This window comes from Neophocaena asiaeorientalis, unplaced genomic scaffold (assembly GCF_003031525.2).
Source record: "Neophocaena asiaeorientalis asiaeorientalis breed wild unplaced genomic scaffold, Neophocaena_asiaeorientalis_V1.1 scaffold487, whole genome shotgun sequence".
Classification (NCBI taxonomy): Eukaryota; Metazoa; Chordata; class Mammalia; order Artiodactyla; family Phocoenidae; genus Neophocaena; species Neophocaena asiaeorientalis.
The window spans coordinates 578,485-590,659 of NW_020173398.1; the positions used below are offsets into that span (position 1 = coordinate 578,485).

Sequence of the window (12,175 nt, forward strand, 5' to 3'; positions counted from 1 at the left end):
AGTGCCTAGAGCTCGTGCACCGCAACAAGAGAAACCACCGCGTTGGGAAACCCATGCACTGCAATGAAGCGTAGCCCCCACTCACCACAACTAGAGAAAGCCCGTGCACAACATCGCAGACCCAATGCGGCCAAAGATAAATAAATTAAAAATATATATATATAAAAAAAAGAGAAATCAACACTTTGCAGCAGATTCACTCATTTTAATCTCACTAGAGAAAGAAAAAATTTATCGTGCTTTAAAATAGTGTTATTTCCTCAGTAAATGAATTATAAATTTATTAATTACTTTGATGCTGTCACTGGGTAGGAATTTATATACCATTAAAGTAGTAAAGGCCACTAAAATGCATGAATTACGCTGACTTTATGTAGTAGTATTAGAGGCTGACAAACTTTTGACTTAAAGTAGAACGCACAACATGAGTGTTAAGAGTTTTAAGTTTTATTCAGGGTCTTGCTGAGGACTATAGCCAGGAGCAGCCTCTCAGCAGCGCTGAAGAAACTGGTCTGAAGAGGTAGAGAGGAGTCAGCCAGAATTTTTTGCGTAGGAAATACATGTGGTCATGCATACATCCTGGCAAAAGATTACTACTACAGTAGTCACAGTGAACAGATATCTTTTTTTTTTTTTATGTATAGCTGATTCACTCTATTATACAGCAGAAACCAACACAACAATGTAAAGCAATTATACTCCCATAAAAATGTTTTTTAAAAAAAAGCAAAAAAAGAAAGAAAAAAAATCCCTGAGATTGGGAACCAGCAAACAGCAGACATAATTCCAGGAGAAGCAGTTTGGTCACAAGATGACTTTTCCCCGTGAGCCTTTTATTCCCTCTGAAATCGTCTGGTCACAGGAGAGAGGGCGTCTGGAGAGCTCCGCTCTCGGACTCACCACCACGGGCCTGGCTGGGGCAACAGAGCCTTCCTGCAGGGCTGGACCCAGGCTGCAGACAGTGTCCCAGAGCAGTGCCCCGGACAGCCCAGTGCTGATGCCTGTGCTCCGTCCCTGGGCACCGACCGGAGTGAGCGTGCCAGCCGGGGTGGAGGGAGGGGCCGTCAGTGTCTATACAACTGAAACAGTCCTGACCCCCCAGGGGTGCTAATCTGGTCAATGTTGTCACCAGATAACTCTTGAATATGCTTGAGACTGTGTGTCAGGCCAGAGGGTCTGAAAAACGTGATGCTGGCTGGAATACCCTGCTGGGAATAGTAGCTGTTGAGGTTCCCCTGGATTCCTGGGTGTGGGATCGTCTGGTAGACGGTTAAGCTCTCCCCAGGAATCCCTTTGTCCTTGAGCATTTTCGGCAGGATTTCTCTTTTGAGGGTTCCACAGGGAAACAGAAGAGGCAGTGCTGACGACTCCCTAGAACAAATGCACTCTGCAAGCTTTTCTGCATTTCCACAGTTTTCTCCTTCTGTATGCAGGCCAATTTTATTCACTAGAGAAGCAGTAGCATTTCCCACCACATACACTGACTTAGCATTCCATTTTTCTTTCAGAGACTTTCTCCAGACTTCGGTTTTATTGTCTTTCTCCAAACACAGTTCCACTACTTCCACTGCTCTGGGGCTGGTAAAAATGAGGCCCCCGTAACCTTCAGGGTGAGACAGCTTCTCCGAAAAACTGGGAAGAGACAAAAACTCAAGTGATAAAACAGAGATCAAAGTGGCTTCAAGTCCATATAATCCTAATTCCCTGATGTAGGGATCCTGGCCACAGTCGTCCTCCTTAGGGTCTTCCAGTAAAAGAACCTTCATTATTGCCTGGCAGTCTTTACAGGGTGATCGTCTGGCAGCGAGGCTGCGGGAGCGACCAGCAGGGAGGGCGGCCCCCTCACCGAGTGGCCAGCACTGCCATGGCGACAACCCTCCCTGGGCCCCAAGCACCAGCACTTGAGCGCGGGGGTGGGGGGGGGTGGCTCGCAGAGCCCCAGCCACGCTCAGCTGGAGCTCACGCATGCGCACCGACACCCCGAACAGATAAGATTACTACTACCGTAGTCACAGTAAACAGATATCTTAAGTTAATGATTTTAGGGCTTTTCTATGTATGGGAAGACCGTAAGAATCTGGGGTAATTTAAATTTTTCCTGAGATATACATCTAACTATCTAAGGGCCTGTTTAGCCAAAGAACAGAGTGCCTTATCCTGTTTCTTCATCCTGAATACATCTCAATGTGTACTGTCAGTGGGCAACTGCAGTGGGTTGTAACTTAACCCTTGTATAACTGGTTGGTGAATGATGCTTTTTCTATTTTGTTTTTTTTTGTTCACAATACAGAAGATAACCTCCCGAAGACCTAATTGAAGAAGATGATACATTTATTTTAACAGAAACTTAGTAAATAGTATGATATTTTGAGTTGGCACAAGTTGAGATTCCAATTGTTTTATGTATATATAAAGTGCATAATTTATAACATGTTAATTTAATTTCTGTGTCTATATTTTGACCAGGTATTGCATATATTAATGACCTTTGTAAGGAAGTATATATACACACCTCTTAGAAGATTTGCATAAATTTGAGGTGTCACCTGAAAGTGTCATGGTACAAGTTTGGCCTTGTACTTAAATTGACAACTATTGCTTCTTAAAGGGAAGTGATCAGTCACTATCTTTTTTTAATCATTTGGAAACTGAAAAGAAAGCAGTTACTTTCTAAAAAACACAGTACGTGGCATAATGGAGCCTGGAGTTCCATGAGATTAGGAGAGAGGCACCCAACTTGAACCTGGCCTACAAGAAGAAGTTTCTTAAAGGACTTGAAATTAAAAGAGACCTGAAAGTGAGGAGTTGGCCTGGTGGAGGAGATAAATAGTTACCCTAGTGTAAGAAGCAGGACACACAAGGAAGAAAGACAGAAGGGGCAGGGTTCAGGGGAGAGAGAGAGAAAGTTGCACTTACAGGGCATGGGAAGAGAGAAATGAAGCTGGAGAAAAAGTAGGGTCAGATCATAAGAACCATGTATGTCATGGTAAAGAGTTAGGACTTTAAACGAAATAATACCATTTGCAGCAACATGTATGCAATGAGAGATCATCATACTAAGTGAAGTAAGTCAGAAGGAGAAAGACAAATACCATATGGTATCACTTATATGTGGAATCTAAAATATGACACAAGTGAACCTATTGATAAAGCATAAACAGTCTCACAGACATAGAGAACAGACTTGTGATTGCCAAGGAGCAGGAGGAGGGGAGGGATGGACTGGGAGTTTGGGGTTAGCAGAAGCAAACTATTACATATAGAATGGATGGACAACAAGGTCCTACTGTATAGCACAGGGAATGATATTCACTGTCCTGGGATAAACCATAATGAAAAAGAATATAAAAAATATAACTGAATCACTTTGCTGTACAGCAGGAATTAACACAACATTGTAAATCAACTACACTTCGTTAAAAAAAAAAAAAAAGAACTTTATTCTGATGCCAGGGGAATGATTTTTAACTTTTAAGCAAGAAGTGATGTTATCAGATTTGCATTTTAGCAATCTCTTTAGCTGTCCACATCCCTCATTTTTAGCCCATTAGATAAAAAAAATACTGATCAATACTGCAATGTTTCATCTCAAATGATATACCACCTCCAAGAATGAATGAATGAAATATTGGGGAAATTTACTTAAATCTGGCACAGATGGGAAGTTTTTTGGTTTTTTTTTAAATTTTGATGAAGTTTATTTATTTATTTTTCTTTTTTTTTTTGCGGTACGCAGGCCTCTCACTGTTGTGGCCTCTCCTGCTGCGGAACACAGGCTCCGGACACGCAGGCCCAGCGGCCATGGCTCACGGGACCAGCCGCTCCACGGCATGTGGGATCCTCCCGGACCGGGGCACGAACCCGCGTCCCCTGCATCGGCAGGCGGACTCCCAACCACTGCGCCACCAGGGAAGCCCTAGGAAGTTTTAAAACTGCTACCTACATCATGGGTTTTGTTTTGTTTTGTTTAATTTAGTTTTTGTTGTAGTGGTTTGGTTATGATTTGTTAAACATCTCATACATAAATGCTGCTGAACTATCACTGGTTGCCAGGACAATAAGAGCATGGAATAACAGAATGCAATTCTGTACTACTACATTCCTCTTTCCTGACCAGGAAACACAACTCTAAGATTCTGAATACTCAAGCTTTCCATATGTTATTGACTACTTTGGTAGTTTAAATAGAAGTAGGTATTGATGTATATGCTTTCCAAAGACTAGTGCTATGAAACAGTAACCCATGAAGTGGGCAGGTCCAGAATATAAAGATAAATTTATTAGTTCCAGGAGCTACATCCCATAAAATGCTTGGTTTTTTTTTCAAGGAAATACAGAAATGCAGTCAGTCCTCTGACAAATATTTGCTAATACCACATTTGCACCCATTACTAATGTTAATATCACATTTATACCTGTTGCTCTGTTTCTGTTTCTTTCTAAATACATTCTAAGATTTTTGTTTTATTTCCACATTATAGTGGAATCTCTTTGGAGACATTTTAAATGCATTTAAACCCACCATGCAGACATCTGCAATGCACAAACTCAATGATCATGAGGTATTTAAAGGAGTCAAGGGACTTCCCTGGTGGCGCAGTGGTTGAGAATCCTCCTGCCAATGCAGGGGACACAGGTTCATTCCCTGGTCTGGGAAGATCCCACATGCCGCGGAACAACTAAGCCCGTGAGCCACAACTACTGAAGTCCGCACGCCTCAATGAGAAGCCTGTGCACTGCAACTAGAGAAAGCTGGAGTGCAGCAACGAAGACCCAATGCAGCCAAAAAAATAATAAAGAGTAATAATAATAAAATAGTCAAACTCTTAGAAACAGAAAGTAGGATGGTGGGTGCCAAGTATTGGGAGGGGTGGTTGCCAGGTGTTGGGAGAGGTGGAAAGGGGAGCGACTGTTCAATGGGTATAGAGCTTTGGTTTTGCAAGAGGAAAAATGTCTAGGGTCTGTTGTGCAATAATGTGCAGAGAGTTAACACTACTGTACTGTACACTTAAGATGGTAAATTTCATGCTATGTATTTTTACCATTATTACCAAAAAAAACCCTCAATGACCAAGTTTACAACACATGCACAATGATATATTTTATCAGGAGCTATTTGGTTTTCAGCAATTATATGATGCCATAGAGTATAAGATGCAACCCAGTTTTGGAGATGTTAAAAAGTAAAAAAAAGAAAAATGTGTCTTTTTTTTCTTTTTTTTTTTTTGCGGTATGCGGGCCTCTCACTTTTGTGGCCTCTCCCGTTGCGGAGCACAGGCTCTGGACGCGCAGGTTCAGCGGCCATGGCTCACAGGCCCAGCCGCTCTGCAGCATGTGGGATCTTCCCGGACCGGGGCACGAACCCATGTCTCCTGCATCGGCAGGCGGACTCTCAACCACTGCGCCACCAGGGAAGCCTGAAAAATGTGTCTTAAGATGGATGAAATGTGGTATACATATATTTGTGTATAAATACCTTTTTTTGCACTTTTATAAATTAAAATAACATTCTGGTAGACTTCTTCTAAAGCTTCCTATATGTGCCTGATTTAAATAAATTTCCTTCATCAAAATTTATTTATTTATTTTTATTTACTTACTTATTGCTAGAAGAGGTATATTCTTTGAGCTGAAATATTCCAGGATTGATCAAGAGTGAATTAGTGGTGCAGTATATAAAGAAGTCAGAAAATTTATTACAGAGTTACAAAAGCCCCATATCTCATCCAATAAAGTGTGTTTTTCCTATTTGGTTTTATACACCTTAAATACATCACTTCAAAAATTAATTACAAATTAAAAGAATGTGACAAGCACTCTTGGCTACCTACTCAACTGCCATCCCCACTTTTCCTTGTTAACAAAACCCCGTTTCATTCAAATGTTGGCATCAATGTGGTCAGGCAAGTTGTGCTTCTTCGTAGAAAAACTGGTTGAGATCAGGTGATCATGGTGATCTTATTTTCTTTGCCAGCTGTTGATTTAGGGGAGCATATGATCTGGTTCTGGGTCTAGAGCGGAAATATGCTGTGGGTTTCTGAGAAGGATTTTCTTCCTCAATAGGAGAAGAACTTATTAAAAGGAACCCACTCCATACCCACCTTCTCCTTAGCCTCCTGCTTTTAGATGTGGTTTTGTAAAGATACAGACATAAGTTCTGAACTGCTGTAGCAGTCTCGTGACCAAGAGGGAAGATGATACCCATCTACTGAGGGTGGCAGAACAGAATGATGGAAAGAGTCCTGGGCATTGCTATGTTTAATACACTACTGAATCAACCCTGAAACTTCCTGCCTCTTGAATCCTCGATAAGTGACAAGATAAACTGTCCTAATTGTTAAGCCACTGTTAGGCTTTTTTGTTACCTGTAGCCAAAAGCAAACATAGGAACCTTCAAGTTGCAAACGTTCAAAGATGCGAACGTGTGTTCGAATGTCGAATCACGTAAGTTAGTTCACGTGTCTGGCATACATTGTCACATGCATGCATCCTCTACAAGTGGTTGTGCTTTTGTGTACTTTACTATACGGTACTGTACAGCGTACAGTAGTACAGTATCTTTATTTCAAGCCCAGAATGTCCAAAAGCAGTGGTGATGTAGCTGGTACTGAGAAGAAGCACCAAGAGATAACGATGGAAACAAAAGTGAAAATAATTGAGAATGGAACGAGGCAAAAAGATGGTAGAACTTGCTCATTATAACCATGAATCGTTCAACCATCAGCACGATTCTGAAGAAGAAGGACAAGATCATGGAACATGTGAAGTCTGCTGTGCCTTGTCAACAATAATATCGAAGAAGAGTGGAAAAGTGATGGAGGAGATGGAGAAACTTCTCAGTGTGCTGATGCAGATCAGCATCAGCATCAATTCCTGCTCAGCTTAATGCTGATTCAAGAGAAAGCTAAAAGCCTTTATGAAGACTTGAAGAAGAAACAGGGGAAAGAATCAGAGGGTGCATCTTTTACTACCAGCCGTGTCTGGTTTCATTGGTTCAAGGCTAGATCCAACCTTCACAATATAAAAGTAAGTGGAGAGGCAGTGACTGCAAATAGGGTAGCTGCCTGGGAATTTCCTGAAATGCTTTGAGAAATTATTGATGAAGGAACATACTGTACTAATGAAGACCTGATGGAATTGGAGGCCCAGAGAAAGGACAAAGAAAGACAAGAGGAAGAAGAAGTAACTGAAGAACCAAAGAGATTCACGACACGGGAAACGGCAAGGGAATTTTCTTTATTTGAGGAGGCACTCTTAGTTTTTGAGGTACAGGACCTGAACGTAGAACGGTACATGAAGGCTGCAGCAGCCATTCAGAATGCAATCCGGTGCTACCGTGTCATCTATGACGAGGGAAAAAAAGGAGCCACTACCCAGATATAACTGGATCGTTTTCTCAAGAGGGTAGATAGAATTAAACCCAGCAAGGAACCAGTACCTGTGCCAGCAACGTCAGGCATGAGTGAAATTGCCGCTTGCCCTCCATCTCCTATTGCTGACGATCCTTCAGCTCTACCATCTCCCACCTCCCATCCCTCCTCCAATCAGTAACTCTTCTCGCCTGTTCACTCGATAAAAGCCCCTGTAAGCCAGCTGTTGTACTATACTACTGTACTTTTCAAGTACTGTACAGTAAGATAAAAAATCTTTTCTTTATTTTTGTGTTTGTTTTTTATGTATTATTGGTGTGAAAAGTGTTATACACCTATTACAGTACAGTATTTTATAGCTGATTGTGTTAGTTGGGTACCTAGGCTAACTTTGTTGGACTTACGAACAAATTGGACTTAAAAACGTGCTTTCAGGGCTTCCCTGGTGGCGCAGTGGTTGAGAGTCCGCCTGCCGATGCAGGGGACACGGGTTCGTGCCCCGGGCCGGGAAGATCCCACGTGCCACGGAGCGGCTGGGCCCGTGAGCCATGGCCGCTGAGCCTGCGCATCCGGAACCTGTGCTCCACAACGGGAGAGGCCACAACAGTGAGAGACCCACGCACCAAAAAAAAAAAAAAAAAGTGCTTTCAGAACGAAACTCTTTTGTATGTAGGGGGCTTTCTGTACCGATACAGGAAAAATGGTTTATCCAAATTTTAAGAAAAACTCCTGAGAGACTTCCCTGCTGGTCCAGTGGTAAAGACTCCACACTTCCTTTTTTCTTTCTTTTTTTTTTGAATTTTTGAATTTTAATTTTTGTACAGCAGCCTTCTTATTAGTTATCTATTTTGTACATATTAGTGTATATATGTCAATCCCAATCTCCCAATTCATCCCACCACCACCACCACCCCCCACCACTTTCCCCACTTGGTGTCCATACGTTTGTTCTCTACATCTGTGTCTCTGTTTCTTCCCTGCAAACCAGTCCATCTGTACCATTTCCCTAGGTTCCACATATATGCGTTAATATATGATATTTGTTTTTCTCTTTCTGACTTACTTCACTCTCTGTATGACAGTCTCTAGAAATTCAGCCCATTTCTTGATTGGGTTTTTTTTTTTTAATATTGAGGTGCATGAGCTGTTTATATATTTTGAAGATTAATGCTTTGTCTGTTGATTCACTTGCAAATATTTTCTCCCATTCTGAGGGTTTTCTTTTTGTCTTGAAGAGCCTGATTCCCCCAGCTCCGTTATTTTCCCCTCAAGACTGTTTTGGAATAGCTAGTGGGAAGCAGCTGCGTAGCACAGGGAGATCAGCTAGGTGGTTTGTGACCACGTAGAGGGGTGATATAAATATTGCTCTGTAATTTTCTTTTGTTGTAGTATCTCTGTCTGGTTTGGGTATCAGGGTGATGGTGGCCTCATAGAATGAGTTTGGGAGTGTTCCTTCCTCTGCAATTTTTTGGAAGAGTTTGAGAAGGATGGGTGTTAGCTCTTCTCTAAATGTTTGATAGAATTCACCTCTGAAGCCATCTGGTCCTGGACTTTTGTTTGTTGGAAGATTTTTAATCACAGTTTCAATTTCATTACTTATGATTGGTCTGTTCATATTTTCTATTTCTTCCTGGTTCTGTCTTGGAAGGTTATACCTTTCTAAGAACTTGTCCATTTCTTCCAGGTTGTCCATTTTATTGGCATAGAGTTGCTTGTAGCAGTCTCTTAGGATGCTTTGTATTTCTGCAGTGTCTCTTGTAACTTCTCCTTTTTTCATTTCTAGTTTTATTGATTTTAGTTCTGTCCCTCTTTTTCTTGTTGAATCTGGCTAAAGGTTTATCAATTTTATTTTCTCAAAGAACCAGCTTTTAGTTTTATTGATCTTTGCTATTGTTTTCTTTGTTTCTATTTCATTTATTTCTGCTCTGATTTTTATGATTTCTTTCCTTCTGCTAACTTTGCATTTTGTTTGTTCTTCTTTCTCTAGTTCCTTTAGGTGTAAGGTTAGATTGTTTATTTGAGATTTTTCTTGTTTCTTGACATAGGCTTGTATAGCTATAAACTTCCCTCTTAGAACTGCTTTTGTTGCATCCCATAGGTTTTGGATTGTCGTGTTTTCATTGTCATTTGTCTCTAGGTATTTTTTTATTTCCTCTTTGATTTTTTCAGTGATCTCTTGGTTATTTAGTAATGTATGGTTTAGCCTCCATGTGTTTGTGTTTTGTACGTTTTTTTCCCTGTAATTCATTTCTAATCTCATAGCATTGTTGTCAGAAAAGAGGCTTGATATGATTTCAATTTTTTAAAATTTACTGAGACTTGATTTGTGACCCAAGATGTGATCTATCCTGGAGAATGTTCCATGTGCACTTGAGAAGAAAGTGCAATCTGCTGTTTTTGGATGGCAGTCCGATAAATAACAATTAAATCTCTATGGTCTACTGTGTCATTTAAAGCTTCTGTTTCCTTACTTATTTTCATTTTGGATGATCTGTCCATTGGTGTAATTGAGATGTTAAAGTCCCCCACTATTATTGTGTTACTGTCGATTTCCTCTTTTATAGCTGTTAGCAGTTGCCTTATGTATTGAGGTGCTCCTATGTTGGGTGCATATATATTTATAATTGTTTTATCTTCTTCTTGGATTGATCCCTTGATCATTATGTAGTGTCCTTCCTTGTCTCTTGTAACATTCTTTATTTTAAACTCTATTTTATCTGATATGAGTATTGCTACTCCAGCTTTCTTTTGATTTCCATTTGCATGGAATATCTTCTTCCATCCCCTCACTTTCAGTCTGTATGTGTCCCTAGGTCTGAAGTGGGTCTCTTGTAGACAGCATATATATGGGTCTTGTTTTTGTATCCATTCAGCAAGCCTGTATCTTTTGGTGGGAGCATTTAATCCATTCACGTTTAAGGTAATTATTATTATTATTATTATTACTATTTTGCGTATGCGGGCCTCTCACTGCTGTGGTCTCTCCCGTTGCGGAGCACAGGCTCTGGACGTGCAGGCTCAGCGGCCATGGCTCACGGGCCCAGCCGCTCCACAGCATGTGGGACCCTCCTGGACTGGGGCAAGAACCCGTGTCCCCTGCATTGGCAGGCGGACTCTCAACCACTGCGCCACCAGGGAAGCCAAGGTTCTTCCCTTTCATCACTTTAAGTATATCATGTCTCTCCCTTCTGGCTTGTAGAGTTTCTGCTGAGAAATCAGCTGTTAACCTTATGCGAGTTCCCTGGTATGTTATTTGTCGTTTTTCCCTTGCTGCTTTCAATAATTTTTCTTTGTCTTTAATTTTTGCCAATTTGATTACTATGTGTCTTGGCGTGTTTCTCCTTGGGTTTATCCTGTATGGGACTGGTTGTGCTTCCTGGACTTGGGTGGCTATTTCCTTTCCCATGTTAGGGAAGGTTTTGACTATTACCTCTTCACATATTTTCTCTGGTCCTTTCTCTCTCTCTTCTCCTTCTGGGACCCCTATAATGCAAATGTTGTTGCGTTTAATGTTGTCCCAGCGGTCTCTTAGGCTGTCTTCATTTGTTTTTTCATTCTTTTTTCTTTATTCTCTTCTGCAGCTGTGAATTCCACCATTCTGTCTTCCAAGTCACTTATCCGTTCTTCTGCCTCAGTTATTCTGCTATTGATTCTTTCTAGTGTATGTTTCATTTCAGTTATTGCCTTGTTCATCTCTGTTTGTTAGTTCTTTAATCCTTCTAGGTCTTTGTTCTTTAATTCTTCTAGGTCTTTGTTAAATATTTCTTGCATCTTTTCCTCCATTCTTTTTCCGAGGTCCTGGATCATCTTCACTATCATTATTCTGAATTATTTTTCTGGAAGATTGCCTACCTCCACTTCACGTAGTTGTTTTTCTGGGGTTTTATCTTGTTCCTTCATCTGGTACAAAGTCCTCTGTCTTTTCACTTTGTCTATCTCTCTGTGAATGTGATTTTCCTTCCATAGGCTGCAGACTTGTAGTTCTTCTTGCTTCTCCTTTTTTTTTTCCTTAATTAACCATTTTATTTAATTTTTGTTGTTTATTTTTGGCTGTGTTGGGTCTTCATTGCTGCATGTAGGCTTCATCTAGCTGCAGCGAGCAGGGGCTACTCTTCATTGTGGTGCACAGGCTTCTCATTGAGGTGGCTTCTCTTGTTGCGGAGCACGGGCTCTAGGTGCACGGGCTTCCATAGTTGTAGCATGCAGACTCAGTAGTTGCGGCACATGGGCCCTAGATTGCATGGGTTTCAGTAGTTGTGGTGCATTGGCTTAGCTGCTCTGCGGCATGCGGGATCTTCTCGGACCAGGGATCGAACCTGTGTCCCCTGCATTGGCAGGCAGAGTCTCAACAACTGTGCCATCAGGGAAGTCCCCAAGACTAGTGCAGGGGGCATGGGTTCGACCTCTGCTCTGGGAACTAAGATCCCACATGCCACATGGCGAGCAGCCAAGAAAAAAAGCACTTGATGTTGTAACATTGCAAAACCGTACATTTAATGTTTTTATTATTATTTCTTGGAAAGCTTTTATTTCAGGATTTATGCATATCTCTTTGTTGTTGTTGTTGTTTTTAAACTTTTTATTTTATATTGGAATATAGCCAATTAGGAATGTTGTGATAGTTCCACCTTTGTTGTTTTTGAATGATACCATCTAGATAAGAGGTCAGTGAACTGTGACCTGTGGGCCAAACCCAGCCCACAGCCTGTTATTTTAGTATGGCCCATGAACTAACAATTTTTTTTTTTTTGTAGTATTTTTTTTGGCCCCACTGCGCAACCTGTAGGATCTTAGTTCCCCCACCA

General features: G+C 41.2%; 1 pseudogene across 1 annotated transcript; it reads right to left on the minus strand.

The window, feature by feature from the left end:
- Positions 1–1,064: 1,064 nt before the first annotated feature.
- LOC112401063 (uroporphyrinogen-III synthase pseudogene) lies at positions 1,065–1,790 on the minus strand (annotated as a pseudogene). Its single transcript, XR_003003513.1, has one exon. The product of XR_003003513.1 is annotated as a uroporphyrinogen-III synthase pseudogene (transcript).
- Positions 1,791–12,175: the final 10,385 nt, after the last annotated feature.